The sequence below is a fragment of the Solea senegalensis genome, unplaced genomic scaffold (assembly GCF_019176455.1).
Source record: "Solea senegalensis isolate Sse05_10M unplaced genomic scaffold, IFAPA_SoseM_1 scf7180000016046, whole genome shotgun sequence".
Classification (NCBI taxonomy): Eukaryota; Metazoa; Chordata; class Actinopteri; order Pleuronectiformes; family Soleidae; genus Solea; species Solea senegalensis.
The window spans coordinates 20,001-38,659 of NW_025321563.1; the positions used below are offsets into that span (position 1 = coordinate 20,001).

General features: G+C 40.0%; 1 long non-coding RNA gene across 1 annotated transcript; it reads left to right on the forward strand.

Moving 5' to 3' along the window:
• Positions 1 to 1,041: 1,041 nt before the first annotated feature.
• Positions 1,042 to 13,735, forward strand: LOC122762747. The gene is made up of 5 exons (XR_006358763.1): positions 1,042 to 1,105; positions 9,006 to 9,106; positions 10,740 to 10,794; positions 10,926 to 10,959; positions 13,674 to 13,735. It is a non-coding gene; the product is annotated as an uncharacterized LOC122762747 (long non-coding RNA).
• The last annotated feature ends 4,924 nt before the right edge of the window (positions 13,736 to 18,659 follow it).

The window sequence follows — 18,659 nt, forward strand, 5'->3', positions numbered from 1 at the left end:
GTCATTGACTGGTTATAATTAAAGTTATTGTTAGTAATTAACTGGTTATGGTTAAGTTAGTGTTGGTCATTAACTGATTAAGATTACGGTCTGTGTTAGTCATTAACTGGTTAAGGTTAAAGTTAGTGTTGGTCATTAACTGGTTATGGTTAAAGTTAGTGTCAGTTATTAACTGGTTATGGTTAAAGCTAGTGTCAGTCATTAACTGGTTATGGTTAAAGTTAGTGTCAGTCATTAACTCACACACACACACTTGTTTTTATATCTTAGTGAGGACATATAATAGACATAATGGATTAAATAGCCCCTTAACCATCACAAGTAAGTGACTAACCCTAACCCTATTCAGTTAATGAATAACAATAACCCTTAAACCAGGTCTTTAAAGGTCTGAGAAGGGTTAGGGTTAGTCCCCACAAAGATGTTATGTTTTTCTGGACCTCACAAAGATATTAATATATGCACACACACACACACACACACACACGCAGTCTGGTTTCCATGACTTCAGAGGACATTACATTAACTTACTCTAACCTTAACCATAACTACTACTGACCTTAACCTGACCATAAAACATGTCTTAACTAGTGTAATGATTGGAATCACGTGACTGTGGGGACACACGCGCGCGCGCGCACATACACACATACACCCACCCTCGGAATCTGATCGCATGTGTGCGCGCATGCTGTGTCTCCATCGTTATTAGTGCCCTATATTGCGCGTCGCCGGGTTTGCGTGCGCGTCCCCGAGAGTTAAAGGGAACAGAGAGAGCGAGAGAGAGAGAGAGAGAGAGAGAGAGGTAAAGTCGTGTTCTTCTGCTGCTGCTGCAGTGTCTGATTCTAAACCTTCATCATCATCATCCTCCTCCTCCCTCCCTCCCTCCCTCCCCGTCTGTCTGGCTCTCTCTCTCTCTCTCTCTCACTGAAGGCATGGCCACATCTCACAGCGACAAAAGAGAGAGAGGGAGGCAGAGGGGAGAGAGACCTTGACGGAATCTGAGGGAGAGAGAGAGGGAGAGAGAGAGGCTGCAGACTCCGTGTCCACAGAGGAAGAGGAGAAGAAGAAGAAGAAGAGTCTCCATCTTCGCTCCGTCACTCCAGTATGTTTCCACTCCTCTTTTATCCCCATCCCTCTCTCTCTCTCTCTCTTTCTCTTTATTCATATTTATTGTTTATTTTCCTGCGCGTTGATGTTTATTTACCTCACGCGCTCACGTTCCTGTGGTTTGTCATTCACGCTGCTCTTCTTCTCTCGCTCCATCATCATCCTCATATTTCGTTGAATCTGATTTCAGTTCCTCTCATTTCTCCGTAAACGTCTTAAAAACGCTGCATTTAGAGATTTTCTCTCATTTCTCACACAAAGATTCATCATTTTCATCTTTCTCACGTTTCCATTTTATTTCTGTTTATTTTCAGTGTTGTTTAATGTTGTTTTTGCCGTGTTCTATTAATCGTGCACTTATTAATATATGAAATATAGAAAGTATTCATCTAATAATGGCCCAAAATATTGATCGCATTTCTATGTCCCAGCGTTTCTGTGTCGCTTCTGCTTTCATGTGTTTAATTTCTCTATTTTCCAGCGTTTCCACTTCATTTCTCACTTTAATTGTGTCAAAAATGTCTCACATTTCTATTGTATTTCTCTATTTTCCTGTGTTTTATGTCATTTCTGCTCTAATTTTTCTCTTTAAAACGCATCATTGTTTATTACGCTGTCATTGCTTTAGTTTACATGACTTGTGTCTAAAATCCTTCACACTTATTTTTGGCATTAAAAGGCAGAATATTTGTTTTAAATGTCAAAAATGCTTCACGTCTCTTTTCTTTCTCTTTTCCATCGTTTTCATGTTAACTCGTTGGTCGCTGGCGTGTCTAAAACAAATTCTCTTCCATATTTCCCAGTTTCTGTTTCCTCCACTCTATTTTTCCCTTTAAAAAACATTCATATTTGTCTTTCACGTCAAAAATGCTTCATTTATCTTCTATTTTCTCTGTTTTTTCCAGTGGTTTTATGTTGAATTTAATGTTTAATTTTCACTTAAACAAACGTCTATTTTCTCTGTTTTTTCTCGTACGTCTGAATTTCCTGTTCTGACCTCATGACCCCTGTGTGTGTGTGTGTGTGTGTGTGTGTGTGTGTCTCTTATATTAACTTTATTCTTAAACTTCATGGTTGGTTTCATTTATTTGTAGAAATCATATCATTCTCTGCATTTGTGTCTTTTTCGAAGCTTAAATTGTACATGATTAAGATTAAGTTTGACTCTTTTTTTGGAATATAATGAAATTAGGAAAAATCCTCAGTGAAAATAGTGAAATGTTCAGTGTATTTTTCTCTGACAGCTGAGATTAATTTGTTTTTCTTCACAGAAACTTTCAAATTAACTTTTATTTTTCTCCTTTTTTTGTGACGTGTCAAAAAAAAAACTCCGGAACAAATTAGTATTTTTTTATTTTTTAAACAACAGTGAAAATGAGGCAAAAATAAATGAAGAAAAGTTCATAATCACTTTAATTTATTCTCACAAAATTAAAAGTATAACAACCTGTGGAACAAACTACAACTAAAATGTGACTTTAAAGCTTAAACGCGAGACATTAAATTAACTTTCATGTAGAAAAGTTCAACTTTTCATTTATTTTTTAGTCAGACTAACATGTTTACGTATACTTTAAAAGTCTAGTTTTAGTCAGACTAAGGTGTTTACGTATACTTTAAAAGTCTAGTTTTGGTCAGACTAAGGTGTTTACGTATACTTTAAAAGTCTAGTTTTAGTCAGACTAAGGTGTTTACGTAAACTTTAAAAGTCTGGTTTTGGTCAGACTAAGGTGTTTACGTATACTTTAAAAGTCTAGTTTTAGTCAGACTAACATGTTTACGTATACTTTAAAAGTCTAGTTTTAGTCAGACTAACATGTTTACGATACTTTAAAAGTCTAGTTTTAGTCAGACTAACATGTTTCTGTATACTTTAATAGTCTGGTTGTAGTCAGACTAAGGTGTTTAAAACTTTAAAAGTCTTGTAGTCAGACTAAGGTGTTTACGTAAACTTTAAAAGTCTGGTTTGGTCAGACTAAGGTGTTTACGTATGCTTTAAAAAGTCTAGTTTTAGTCAGACTAACATGTTTACGTATACTTTAAAAGTCTAGTTTTAGTCAGACTAACATGTTTACGTATACTTTAAAAGTCTAGTTTTAGTCAGACTAACGTGTTTACGTATACTTTAATAGTCTGGTTGTAGTCAGACTAAGGTGTTTACGTAAACTTTAAAAGTCTGGTTTTAGTCAGACTAAGGTGTTTTCGTAAATTTTAAAAGTCTGGTTTTAGTCAGACTAAGGTGTTTACGGAAACTTTAAAAGTCTGATTTTGGTCAGACTAAGGTGTTTACGTAAACTTTAAAAGTCTGGTTTTGGTCAGACTAAGGTGTTTTCGTAAACTTTAAAAGTCTGGTTTTGGTCAGACTAAGGTGTTTACGTAAACTTTAAAAGTCTGGTTTTAGTCAGACTAAGGTGTTTACATTTACAGGAAGTCACTGAGGCCTCAGAGAGTTTTAGAGGCTCTAAAAATAAACCGGAGAACATAAATAAGCTTTTTTATTTCACATACCTCAGAAATTTTTTTTCAGGCCCAAATACAAATTCTTGACCTATTTTTTTTAATCTTCTAGAATTAATTGGCGATAATTATGTGTTTTAAAGGTAGAGTTCAGAAAGTACCGACACATGAGCACACCATGAAAAAAACAAGAAACCCGTTTAATTCCGTGTTCCTGTCGGAATCTCATCGACAGGTCACCCCCCCCCCACACACACACACACACGCACACACACCGTGTGTTTGGTCGCAGGTTAATTGATGCGGCTAATCCTGTCTCCATGGAAACCAGGCGTAGCTACTGCAGAACAGTGTGAACCATTAAAGGTTCATTCTGTGTGAACAGACTGGATCTCAACAAACAACTTTATTCAAAATGTCCTCAGTTTACAACAAACATCATCCACGTAATTATCCTCACTTTACTAAAATATCACAAAACAAAACCAACAAAACCGTCTCAGAAAAATCAAAAAAAAAAATCTCTTTTTTACAAAAATATTTTCTACAAACAAATGTTTTTTGTCCAATAAAAAAAAAGAAGTCTGTCCTTCGTCCTGTTTCTAAGAAAAACGTCAACAGTAAAGTCCAAAAATATCCAGAAAGAAAGTCCATTCTCTGTCCACACTGGACAAAACGTCCCGGCTCTTATTATAATTAAAGAATAATAGTAATAAAAAAATAACATTTATCATTTTTTTTTCCCAACTTTCCATCAATTTTTTTTGAAGTCCATTCTTCGTTTACCTGTAAACGATTTGTTTACTAATTCAACACAAATAAAGAAATAAATAAGCAAATAAACATTTATATAAACGATGGTTAGATTCTGAATAAATTTGCTCCGCCACGATTGATTTGTTTAATCTTTCAAAAATATAGAAACGCTGGTTCTGATCGACCTATTTTCATGATGAATGCACTGATATCTGACACCAGTGCATAGATTATTGATTATAGATTATAGATGATTGATTATTGGATTAATCAGGATGATGATCTTCTGTCATGTAGATATAAAACTCTACATTTAATGTCTTATTCTCTGTGTTAAATTGTCCAGAATATAAAAAAATCTGAGAGACGGTCACACGTGTGTGTGTTCAGTTGTGTTGTTGTTTGGTTTGTGCGCTGCTGCACCACAACAACACACACACACACACACCAGGTGTTTGTGTTTGCTCGGTTTGATAAAAGTTGTGTTGTAATAAAACACTGGGCTGTTGTCTGGCTCTGCCACACACACACACACACACACTCACACACTCACACACACACACACACACACACACTTTGCCTGTGACCGTTGTTCCTCCTGAGCGTGAGCTAAAATTTCATGATCGCAGGGATTTTTTTTAATGGGATTTTTTTTAATGTCATTTAATGTGAATTACTGGAAAATGTGGGTCAGTGTTTCAAACTGTGTGTGTGTGTGTGTGTGTGTGTGTGCGGTCAGTGCAGGTCAGCTGCGCCTTTCTGTCCAAGAGTCAATGTCGCTTCCTGTCTGTGATCCTGGCGTCTTTGTCTCACTGTGAGACACACGTCTGTAAACCACTCACTCTCCTACACCAAAGCCCATAGAGAAAATCAGTGATTTTAGCTGGCGGGGACACAGGAGCTGCTGGTCCTCTGCTGCCTCGTGTGGTCACTTTGTGTCACTGAGGTCAATCTAAATGAAGATTTCCAAATGCGGAACTGACAAAATAAGACATTTGAACGTAGTGATGGAGGTGTGTGATGTTAAAATCACTGATTTTCTCTATGGGCTTTGGTGTGAGAGAGTGAGTGGTTTACAGAAATGTCAAAAACTTCAGTTTCCTGTTAGAAATCTGTGTCTAACAGTCAGAAAAATTGGCAAACACATTTGTAAGGTATTATCTTTGGGGCACACACACACACACACACACAAAAACAGATAAAAGTGTGAACTGTCCCTTTAAAATGACCCAACCTTCACAGACTGCACCTTTAAAAAAAGCTCTCTTCCTCCTGTCAGACTCGTCAATAACAGCTTAACCACACTCTCAATAAGTACTCGAGACGTTTGTAAGAGCAGGTAACCATAGCAACTGCACTGATGCTGTTACCTGAAACTCACCTGTCTGTGGACACGTCACGGTTCACTGTATTTATCCTTGTTGTTCATGGGTGAGTGAGTGAGTGAGTGAGTGAGTGAGTGAGTGAGTGAGTGAGTGAGTGAGTGAGTGAGTGAGTGATGAGTGAGTGAGTGATGATGAAGTGAGTGAGTGAATGAGTGATGAGTGAGTGAGTGAATGAGTGCGTGAATAAGTGAGTGAGTGAGTGAATGTGAATGAAGTGAGTGAGTGAATGAGTGATGAGTGAATGAGTGAGTGAGTGAATGAATGAGTGAGTGAGTGAATGAGTGTGAATAAGTGATTGAGTGAATGAGTGAGTGAATAAGTGAGTGAATGAATGAATGAGTGAATGAGTGAGTGAATGAATGAGTGAGTGAGTGAATGAGTGTGAATAAGAGTGATTGAGTGAGTGAGTGAATGAGTGAGTGAATAAGTGAGTGAATGAATGAATGTGAGTAATTAATAAGTGAGTGAGTGAATGAGTGAGTGAATGAAGTGAGTGAATGGTGAGTGAGTGAATGAGTGAGAATGAAGTGAGTGAGTGAATAAGTGAGTGAGTGAATGAATGAGTGAGTGAGTGAATGAGTGAGTGAGTGAGTGAATGAATGAGTGAGTGAGTGAGTGAATGAGTGCGTGAATAAGTGAGTGAGTGAGTGAATTAATGAATGAGTGAATGAGTGAATGAGTGCGTGAATAAGTGAGTGAGTGAGTGAATGAGTGAATAAGTGAGTGGTGAGTGAGTGAGTGAATGAGTGAGTGAGTGAATGAGTGCGTGAATAAGTGATTGAGTGAATGATTGAGTGAATAAGTGAGTGAATGAATGAATGAGTGAGTGAATGAATAAGTGAGTGAGTGAATGAGTGAGTGATTGAATGAGTGAGTGAGTGAATGAGCGTGAATAAGTGATTGAGTGAGTGAGTGAATGAGTGAATAAGTGAGTGAATGAATGAATGTGAGTGAATTAATAAGTGAGTGAGTGAATGAGTGAGTGAATGAATGAGTGAGTGAATGAGTGGTGAATGAGCGTGATAATGAGAGTGAATAAGTGAGTGAGTGAATGAGTGAGTGAGTGAATGAATGAGTGAGTGAGTGAATGAACGTGAGGTGATTATAAAAAGGAGTGTTTTTAGAGAAAATGATTATTTTTGTGCTCATGTTTGAGGAAACACGTCGTGTTTGACACAAGAACACGCTGTACCATCTATATCGCTGTGTGTGTGTGTGTGTGTGTGGCTCAGTATAGAGAGCTCTGCATCGCGCTGTTGCAGGCAGACAGACAGGCAGACAGACAGACAGACAGAGTGTCGGGCTGAATACTAAACAGCAGGAAGCTCTGTGTCTTCTCTTTATTATTTTATCTTCCATTAAATCACAAGAAAACACTTTTATTAGTGACCTGACATTAACCTGTCCACACCTGTCCATGCATGTCCACACTTGTCCATGCATGTCCACACCTGTCCATGCAGGTGCACACCTGTCCACACCTGTCCACGCATGTCCACACCTGTCCATGGATGTCCACACCTGTCCATGCATGTCCACACCTGTCCACACCTTTCCATGCATGTCCACACCTGTCCATGCATGTCCACACCTGTCCATGCAAAAAACCTATATTATATAAAGTCTCATATCATGTCAAATAATTATGTTTAATATATTGACTTTACACAATAAAGGTTCAAACCCTTTGCTCAGAGAACCCTCACTAAAATATTTTTTAATTTTTAAAAGATTTTATCTCCAAATTTTCCAAAAATATAAATTTTTCGTCCAGTTTTGAAAATGTCCTTGTCTTGTCTTTGTCCTTACACAGTGTGTTTCCACACTGTCATTGATTTTATAAAATATCCTGACTTCCCAAATTTTTGAAATTGTCCAATTTACAAAATTCATTTTTTTAAGATGTCTTTCAAGTGATTTCTAATTTCACAAAAATTCTGACATTGTTCAAAACTTTTATAATTTTTTTAATTATTTTTAATAAAATCCTAATTTTCTAAAGATGTGGTTAGAAAATTAGAATAATAAAAAAAACATTTTCTCACTTTCATTTCCAAATGTTTTCTATTTATTCACAAAATTCTTGAAATTGTCCAAAGCTACAAAAAAAAGTTTTTTAATAACATTTATAAATTTTTTTCCTAAATATGTCTTACATTTATTGTCTTCACATTTCCCCCCATTTTTCCCAGTTCTACTCAATTCGTCCCTAAAATGTCCTCCTTTGTCCTCACAGCTGTGTGGAAAGACCTTGTCTTCTCTTTCACTGTGACTGAGCGTCCACAGTGTCCACAGTGTCTGTCCACAACTGAAACTGGTCCCAGCAGAGATAGAGACTCATCACACACACAGAGGCAGAGCAAGGACACACACACACACACAGGGAGGCGTGTGTTTGATGTTAGGGAGCGTTGGATCACGTTCAGTGGAGCTGCAGCCTCAGATGCACCGGCCCCTATCTCTGTGTGTGTGCGTGTGTGCGTGTGTGCGTGCGTGCGTGCGTGCGTGCGTGCGTGTCAGTCTGCTGCTGCTGTGAGTTCAGCCGAGGCTCCTCTTCCTCCTCTTCCTCCTCTCTTTCCTACATTTACATTTATATTAACACTGCACTGCAGCCGCGTGGAGAGGAGCATGCAGAGCTGCTGTGTTCACATCATCTTCATCATGGTCATCCTCTCACTGCTGTTCTGCGCTACATCACATGATCCACATGTTTATTTGATTTAGGTCAGTCTGGGTAACTGAGCCAGATTCTTACTCTGGTTCTGGTTCTGGTTCTGACTGTGACTATGACTGACTGACTGACTAACTCTGACTGACTCTGGTTCTGGTTCTGGTTCTGGTTCTTACTCTGACTCTGACTCTGACTCTGATTCTGGTTCTGGTTCTGGTTCTGACTGTGACTGTGACTGTGACTGTGACTCTCACTCTAACTCTGACTGACTCTGGTTCTGGTTCTGGTTCTTACTCTGATTCTTCTGATTCTGATTCTGATTCTGATTCTGGTTCTGGTTCTGGTTCTTACTCTGGTTCTTACTCTGGTTCTGATTCTGATTCCGACTCTGGTTCTGATTCTGGTTCTGGTTCTGGTTCTGATTCTGGTTCTGGTTCCGGTTCTGACTGATTCTAATTCTGATTCTGATTCTGATTCCGACTCCAGTTCGGGTTTTGACTCTGACTGACAAACATAAACTACGTCGGTTGTAATTTTATTTTGCAGTCATTTTAATTTCCACACTTTTCATAAACGTCATCAAAACAAAAGAACTGAAACAAAATCTGTGTTTGTTTTTTTGTCAGATCATGAATTTAGAAGACGACGTCTGAAACTGTGTTTGATGTAAAAAACTCTGTGGAGACCAGAACCAGAACCTGTTTGACGTCCAATCAGCTCTGACCAGGTACACAAACTACTACACAACAAACACAACAAACTATGAGACAACAAACTACTACACAACTACTACACAACAAACTACTACACACCTTACACAACAAACTACTACACAACTACACATACTGCTACACAACTACTACACAAACACAAACTACTACAACTATTACACAAACTACTACACACACCTTACACAACAAACTGCTACACTATACACAAACTATGAGACAACAAACACTACACAACTATTACAACAAACTACTACACAACACAACAAACTGCTACACAACACACAAAACTACTACACAAACTACAACACAAACTACTACACAACTAACACAAACTATGACACAACAAACTACTACACAACTACTACATAAACTACTACACAACTACAATAACACAAACTATTACACAACTACACAACAAATTACACAACAAACTACTACACACTACACAACTACTTCACAAACACACAACAAATACACAACTATTACACAACAAACTACTACACTACAAACTACTACAACTACAATAAACTACACAACTACTACACAAACTACTACACAACTACTACACAACAAACTACTACACATACACACACAACAAACTACTACATAAACTATGACACAACTACACAATAACTATACAAACTACACAACAAACTACTACACAACTACACAAACTACACATCAAATTACACAACAAACTACTACACACACTACACAAACTATGACACAACAAACTACCACACAACTATTACATAACAAACTACATAACTACTACATAACTACACAACTACTACACAAACTACTACAAACTACCACACAACCACAACAAACTATTACACAAACTACAACTACTACAATAACCATACACAAAAACCACACACACTACAAACTACTACACAACAACACAAACTACTACACAACCACAATAAATTCCTACAATAAATTACTACACAACAAATTACACAACAAACTATTACATAAACTACACAACTACTACACACTACACTACACAAACAAACTACTAGACAACTATTACACAAACTACTACACAACTTCAACACAAACTACTACAACACAAACTACACAACTACTACACAAAACGACACAACAAACGACTCAACAAACTACTACACAACTACACATCAAACTACTACACAACTACACATCAAACTACTACACATCAAACTACCCAAATACTACACAACTACTACACAATTACTACACAAACTATGACACAAACTACTACACAAACTAAACAAACGTTAGCAACTGTTGCTTATGTGGTTGTTGTTGTTAGCTAAGTGGCTACTTGGTTTGCTGAGACATTGTCACATAGTTTAAAGAGGTTGCTTAGTTGTTGTTAGCCGCTATATGTCAGCTAACTAGTTGCTAATTAGTCGTTACACTGTTCATAGTCGTTGCTAAGATGAAGCTAATCAGTTGTTAACCACTTGTTACATTGTTAAACGTTGCTAATTGGTTGTTTACATTCTATAAAGAAAACGTGTCAGGTAGCTCACGGGTTGTTACGTGACAGTTATGAGGCTAACGTAGCCTTTCTTGCAGTTAATAATCACAGTATGAACGACAATAATAATTGAAAACATTGCTTTGTATTTTCCTCTTCAGATGGAGGCGACCGCTGCGGAAAAACGCCATCGAACGCGATCCAAAGGAGTGCGAGGTACAAACCTGCGCTACACTGTAAAACATCATCATTATTATTATTGTTATTATTATTACTATTATTATTAATAATAATAAACCTGCTTGTTAATTATTATGGGCTGTTATCTTTTGGCTCTGTGTCTGTAGCTGCTGTGGAAGCTGTAACACAAGAGTTATTCAGGTATGATCCATACTTTATTATTATCATTATTATCATTATTATCATGGCATTGAATGCATCACGTTGTTTTTATCAAACAAGATAATAAGAAGGATTTTTTTTTTCTAAGACTCACGAAGAACACGTTCACGTCTTTATCTCACGGTGGATCAACAACTCCTGTGTGTGTGATGTTAAAATCACTGATTTTCTCTATGGGCTTTGGTGTGGGAGAGTGAGTGGTTTATAAAAGTCTGTCTCACAGTGAGATAAAGACGTGAACGTGTTCTTAAAATATCGTAGACTTTCGTAGACTTATCGTAGAATCTGACGTAGATTTTATCAGCTGAGTTTTTTGTGATTGTTTGGAGTTGTGTGGTTTTGTTGTGCACCAGGTGACTCGGCTGAGTGTAAATACCTGCGTTCACCTGTGAGCGTGAGCTTTCTGCTTCATTTGGCAAACGTCAGCATGTGCAGCACATGACGATTCAACGCAGGTTTGCTGCAGTTTCAGCGCTTTACTGTAAACAACGACGTGACGTGTGTGTGTGTGTGTGTGTGAGTGAGTTACAGCTACAGTATGGCTTGAGCTATCATGTCATGTTTTCATCAAAATCCTTTTATTAATGTATTTATAATCTGACTAATCTGACTTAGCCGTCTGAATAAAATACAAATTAATTTCTGAGTTTGTTGGAATTTGGCAGATTTGGGTTAAAAAAGAAGAAGTGATTTCTGACTTGTTTGAACTGCTAAATAAACACAGCAGCTCTGAGTTTGAATTTGAACTCTGTTCAGTGGTGAATGATTGTTTTCATCACTATAAGTTCTAATGTCTTATTTTGTGAATTCGGCATTTATAATCTTTCATTCAGATTGACCTCAGTGACACAAAGTGACCACACGAGGCAGCAGTAGACCAGCAGCTCCTGTGACCCCGCCCGCTAAAATCACTGATTTTCTCTGTGGGCTTTGGTGTGGGAGAGTGAGTGCTTCACAGGGTTTAAAGGGTTTCTGCTGTGCAGTGGCCTGATGCATTGTGGGAATTTGATCACAATTAGAAAACGTGTTGGACTCTGTGTCTGGGGAGACGCACACACACACACACACACAAATCAATACGTCTCCCTCTCTGATTGATGAGTCTTCTCACCTTGAACAAATCTCCTCTTCCTTCTTCTCTTTTTCTGCACTCATCCTCCACTTCTCCTGCTTCTCTCTCCTCCTTCTCTTTCTGCTCTTGTTCTTCACCCCCCCGTTTGTCAGTTTACTTCTCCTCCTCTCCCCTTTTCCCCTCTTTCTCATTTTCTCCCTCTCTCTCTTCTTCTCCTCTTCTCCTCCCTCCCCTTCTTTCTTCTCGTCTCCTCTCCCCTGCTTCTACCTTTTCCTCCGTCTCCTCCTTACCATCCGTCATTTCAATTTTTCATCATCTCCTCCTCCTCTCCTCCTCCTCTCCAGCAGCAGTGTGTGTGTGTGTGTGTGTGGAGGGGGTCAGAGGTCGTGGATGTGGAGTCCCTGCAGTGGGTCTCCGTGTCTTCAGGTCAGAGCAGCAGCAGCAGTAACATCAGTAACAGAAGTAACATCAGTAACAGCAGCAGCAGCAGTAACATCAGTAACAGCAGCAGCAGTAACAGCAGCAGCAGCAGTAACATCAGTAACAGCAGCAGTAACAGCAGTAACATCAGTAACAGCAGCAGCAGCAGTAACATCAGTAACAGCAGCGGTAACAGCAGTAACAGGTAACCAGCAGTGGTAAGCAACATCAGTAACATCAGCAGCAGTAACAGCAGTAGCAGCAGTAACATCAGTAACAGCAGCAGCAGGCAGGTAACAGCAGCAGCGGTAACATCAGTAACAGCAGCAGCAGCAGTAACATCAGTAACAGCAGCAGCAGTAACAGCAGTAGCAGCAGCAGCAGCAGTATCATCAGTAACAGCAGCAGCAGCATCGTAACAGCAGCAGTAACAGCAGCAGCAGTAACATAGCAGCAACAGCAACAGGTAACAGCAACAGCGGTAACAGCAGTAACATCAGTAACAGCAGCAGCAGCAGTAACATCAGTAACAGCAGCAGCAGCAGCAGCAGCAGTAACATCAGTAACAGCAGCAGCAGTAACAGCAGCAGCAGTAACAGCAGCAGCAGTAACAGCAGCAGCAGGTAACAGTAACAGCAGCAGCAGCAACAGCAGCAGTAACATCGGTAACAGCAGCAGCAGCAGCAGTAACATAGTAAGCAGCAGTAATCAGCAGCAGCAGCAGCAGCAGCAACAGCAGCAGCAGCGTAACATCAACGGCAGCAGCAGCAGTAACAGTAACAGCAGCAGCAGTAACATCGCAGCAGCGGCATCAGTAACAGCAGCAGGCAGCAGCAGTAACATCAGTAACAGCAGCAGCAGCGGCAGTAACATCAGTAACAGCAGCAGCAGCAGCAGTAACATCAGGTAACAGCAGCAGCAGCAGTAACATCAGTAACAGCAGCAGGCAGTAACATCAGTAACAGCAGCAGCAGCAGTAACATCAGTAACAGCAGCAGCAGCAGCAGTAACATCAGTAACCAGCAGCAGCAGCAGTAACATCAGTAACAGCAGCAGCAGCAGCAGCAGTAACATCAGTAACAGCAGTAGCAGCTGGTGTCTAGTTTGCTGACTGCAGACACCAAACACGAACTAACTCTGCTCATGTTTTGTCTTTGTTGTTGTTGTTGTTGTTGTTTACCTTGTGTCTCCTCTCCTGCAGCTGTCCCACCCCAGGCTGTGATGGCAGCGGTCACGTCAGTGGTAAATACGCCAGACACCGCAGGTACGAGCTGCTCCACCTGGTTTTCTAGCAAACGTCTCAATATTGACCTCAGAAAACCTCACCACTCACTCTCACACACACACTCACTCTCTCACACACACACACACACTCTCCCACACACCACACTCACTCTCCCACACACACACTCACTCTCACACACACACACACTCTCCCACACACACACTCACTCTCCCCACACACACACACACTCTCCCACACACACACATACACTCCTCTCCCACTAACTCACTCTCCCACACACACACCCCTCTCCCACACACGCACACACACTCTCCCACACACACACACACACACACACACCTAACTCACTCCCACACACACACACACACACCTCTCCCACACACACACACACACTCTCCCACACACACACACACACACACACTCACTCTCCCACCACACACACACTCTCCCACACACACACACACTCTCCCACACACACACCCACACACACTCTCCCACACACACACTCCTCACACACACACACACACACACTAACTCACTCTCCCACACACACACACACACACACACTCTCCCACACACACACACACACACACACACACTCCCACACACACACACACACACACACACACACCCCACACACTCACTCTCCCACCCCACACACTCTCCCCACACACACACTCTCTCCCCACACACACACACACTCTCCCACCGCACACTCTCCCGCACCCCGCACACACACACACACACTAACTCACTCTCCCACACACACACACACCACACTCTCCCCACACACACACACACACACACACACACTCTCCCACACACACACACACACACACACACACACACACTCACTCTCCCACACAGCTCCTGTGTGTGTGATGTTAAAATCACTGGTTTTCTCTGTGGACTTTGGTTTGGGAGAGTGAGGAATTGACTTTTATTTTGAAAAACAAGACTTTAAAGTTATTCCTGCACATAAATCACCTCTATATTAAAGTGTGCTCCTGTTGCATCTCACTGAGTCTTTGGTGCAGCTGCTTCATCATTTACAGCATGTCCGCTTCATTCATGAGCATTAAAGGTAATAAATTTGAAGATATTAAATTCATACGACGCGTCAGAGATTTAATCTTCCAAAGCCTGAGCTCAGTCTCGTCTGCGGCTGCACGCACCGCCGCAGCTTCACCGTGTTAGTTTGGTTTTAAGGCGCAATTTCTATCATTTTACATGAAGAAATAATGAATTAAGATCGTTAAAATTATGAAACTGCAAACTACTAAAACTAAAATCCATCAAACGATACAATATGTAGATGTGTGTCTCTGTGTGTGTGCGTGAGTGTGTTCCCTTGTGTGTATGCAGGTATGTAGGTATGTATAGTCTGTGTGTGTGCGTGAGTGTGTGTGTGTCTGTGTGGGCATGTATGTCTGTGTGTGTAAGTGGCGTGGTGGGAAGCGTGGTTCAGGTGTGTGTGTGGGAGAGGGGGTGTGGTTCTGGGGAAAGTGAGTGTGTGTCCTGTGTGGGTGGGGAGGTGGGTGGGGTTCAGGTGGGGTAAGTGCGGAGGTGTGTGTCTGTGTGTGTGCGCGGTGTGTAAGCAAGTGGGAGTGTGTGTGTCTGTGTGGGGAAGCGCTGCGGTGTGTGTCTTTGTGTGGTGCGCGGTGTGTGCTGGAGTGTGTGTATGTCTGTGTAGCGCGGAGTGTGCGTGTCTTCGGTATGGTGTGTGTCTGTGTGTATGTATGTTCAGGTAAGTGTGCTGTATGGTCTGTGTGTGTGTGTGTGTGTGTGTCTGTGTGTAGGGGGTATTTATGTCTGTGTGTGTGTGTGTGTGTATGTATGTCTGTGTGCGCATGCGGTGTGTGAGTGTAAAGGCAGGCAAGCGCACTGTGTCTGTGTCTGTGTGTGTGTGGGAAAGGCAGGCAGGTATGTCTGTGTGTGTGTGTGTATGTCTGTGTGCAAGGCAGGGTGTATGTCTGTGTGTCTGTGTGTGTGTGTGTGTGTGTATGTATGTCTGTGTGGGCAGCGCGGCGTGTGTATGTCTTGAAAGGTTCGTCTGTGTCTGTGTGTGTGTGTCTGTCTGTGTGTGTGTATGTCTATGTGCATGCGTGTGTGTGTGTGTGCGTGCTCGGCTCAGAACAGAGCACTTCTTTTGCCGCCTGAGGAAACACACAGAGATAATAAGAAGGAGCAGGATGGCAAATCACTGGCACAGATTTCAGACGCACAAATGAAAAAACAAACAAAAAACAGCTTGAATATCTGCAAATCTGTCTGATTTTAAAGGATAATTAATTCTAATTTAAATTTTAATAACTGAAGATATCACACACACACACATCTATATATTCTCTGTCATTTCTTATATTTTGTATATTTTCTTACTTTACTTTCTTTACTTTCTTTACTTTACTTTTCTTCACTTTTCTTCACTTTACTTTCTTTACTTACTATACTTTCTTCACTTTACTTTATTTACTTTCTTTACTTTACTTACTTTCTTTACTTTACCTTCTTATTTAACTTAACTTTACTTTCTTTACTTTACCTTCTTATTTAACTTAACTTTACTTTACTTACTTTACTTTACCTTCTTCCTTAACTTTACTTACTTTACTTACTTTACCTTCCTACTTAACTTTACTTTCTATATTACTTAACTTTAATTTACTTACTTTACTTTCTATATTTAACTTTACTTTCTTAAATTTACTTTCTTTACTTTACTTTACTTTCTTTACTTTACTTACTTTCTTTACTTTACTTACTTTCTTTACTTCCGTAACTTTCTTTACTTTACTTACTTTACTTAACTTAACTTTACTTTCTTTACTTGACTTGACTTGACTTTCTTTATTTGACTTGACTTTCTTTACTTACTTTACTTTACCTTACTTTACTTTCTTTACTTTCTTTACTTTCTTTACTTCACTATATATACACTGCCTGGCCAAAAAAAAAGTCGCCACCTGGATGTAACTACGCAAATAGGTAAGGGGTTGCTGCAGTTGGTCAGGTCTAGGTTCAGCATCGTTATGTGCCCAAAGAATGAGGTCAGCTGACTACCTGAATATATTGAATGACCAGATTATTCCATCAATGCATTTTTTTCTTCCCTGATGACATGGGCATATTCCTAGATGACAATGACAGGATTCATCAGGCTCAAATTGTGAAATAGTGGTTCAGGGAGCATGAGACATCATTTTCACACATGGATTGTGTGACCACCACAGAGTCCAGACCTTAACCCTATTGAGAATCTTTGGGATGTGCTGGAGAAGGCTTTGCTCAGTGGCCCAACCCATCATCAATACAAGATCTTGGTGAAAAATCGTAGCGTTAATGTTGTAACGTAGCGTGTTAATGTTGTAACGTAGCGTTAACGTTGTAACGTAGGGTTAACGTTGTTATGTTATAACGTAGCGTTAACATTGTTATGTTATAACGTAGCTTTAACATTGTTATGTTATAATGTAGCGTTAACGTTGTAACGTAGCGTTAACATTGTTACGTTATAATGTAGTGTTTACATTGTTACTTTGTAACGTAGCGTTAACGTTGTTACGTTGTAACGTAGAGTTAACGTTGTTACGTTGTAACGTAGAGTTAACGTTGTTACATTGTAACGTAGAGTTAACGTTGTTACGTTGTAACGTAGTAACGTAGCGTTAATGTTGTTACATTGTAATGTCATGTTGACGTTGTAGCGTAGCATTAACGTTGTAGCGTAGCATTAACGTTGTAGCGTAGCGTTACCGTTTTGAACTTTATTCTTTTGTCCGATCATCTTCCTGAAAACACAGAGACGTCAATCACAACATTCCTACACACACACACACACACAGAGGGAGGGAGGTGTATACCTTTCTTTGTCTTTTCTCTCTTCTCTCTCTCTACCCCATCTCTGGAGGGTGTCACCATGGCGACAGCACTGAGCTGCAGTATGAGAACCAGGAGGGATGCAGCCTGTCTCCCATGGCAACCGCTAGTATAGGATGTGAACATTGGTTAATGCACCCCCCCACACACACACACACTCTTCCCTGAATCACTGCCACCACCCAGACCACTGCTGTATATATGTGTGTGTGTGTTTGTTTGTGTGTGTATGTGAACAGAGCAATGTTCTTTTATTTAAAGTATTTGACAAATCAAACATTCATTTAATAAAAACATAATAATAAGAAGAATAACAACATCAACAACAATAATAATAACAATGAGATGAAGAGCGAACAAAGTTCACTAATCACTAAGTGTTGGCCTGGATTGAACTGGTGGGGTAACCATGGCAACAGTGTATGTGTATAAATGACAGTGGACATATAATACGATACGATATGATTTGATACATGATACGAAACATGAGTTACAAGGTGTGATCCTATATGATACAATATGATATGATGAGGTGAGGATTAGATTAGATAAACTGTCTCTCTGAAGGTAATTTAAAGTGAATTTTCAGTGAGAATAGAAACAAACCACATTCAATAAACCACATTTTATCTATGAAATCATGTAAAGAATGTAAGATCAGGATGTGTAACCTATATTATAATAACAGTAATAAGAAGAAACACATGTATATATATATATATATGTACACACACACATATATGTATTCTATACATGTGCAATAGTCTTTATTGAACTGGTGCAGAATATAGACGAAGTTATTGATCCATTCATCACAGAGTGTGTGATCAATGTTAATGCATCAAGTCACACTGCAGCAGCACATCACCTCCCTCTCTCCCTCTCTCCCTCTCTCTCTCTCTCCCTGCACATAATTACCATGCGTAGACTCTCGCCCTTGTCTGCAGCGCTCCCTCGTTTCTGATCTGCTTTAATTATAACTGGAATTTTAATTGGCGGGAGACGACAAGGTGGCTGAGGTCACTCGCTCTCTCTCTCTCTCCGTGTCTCTCCATGTCTGTC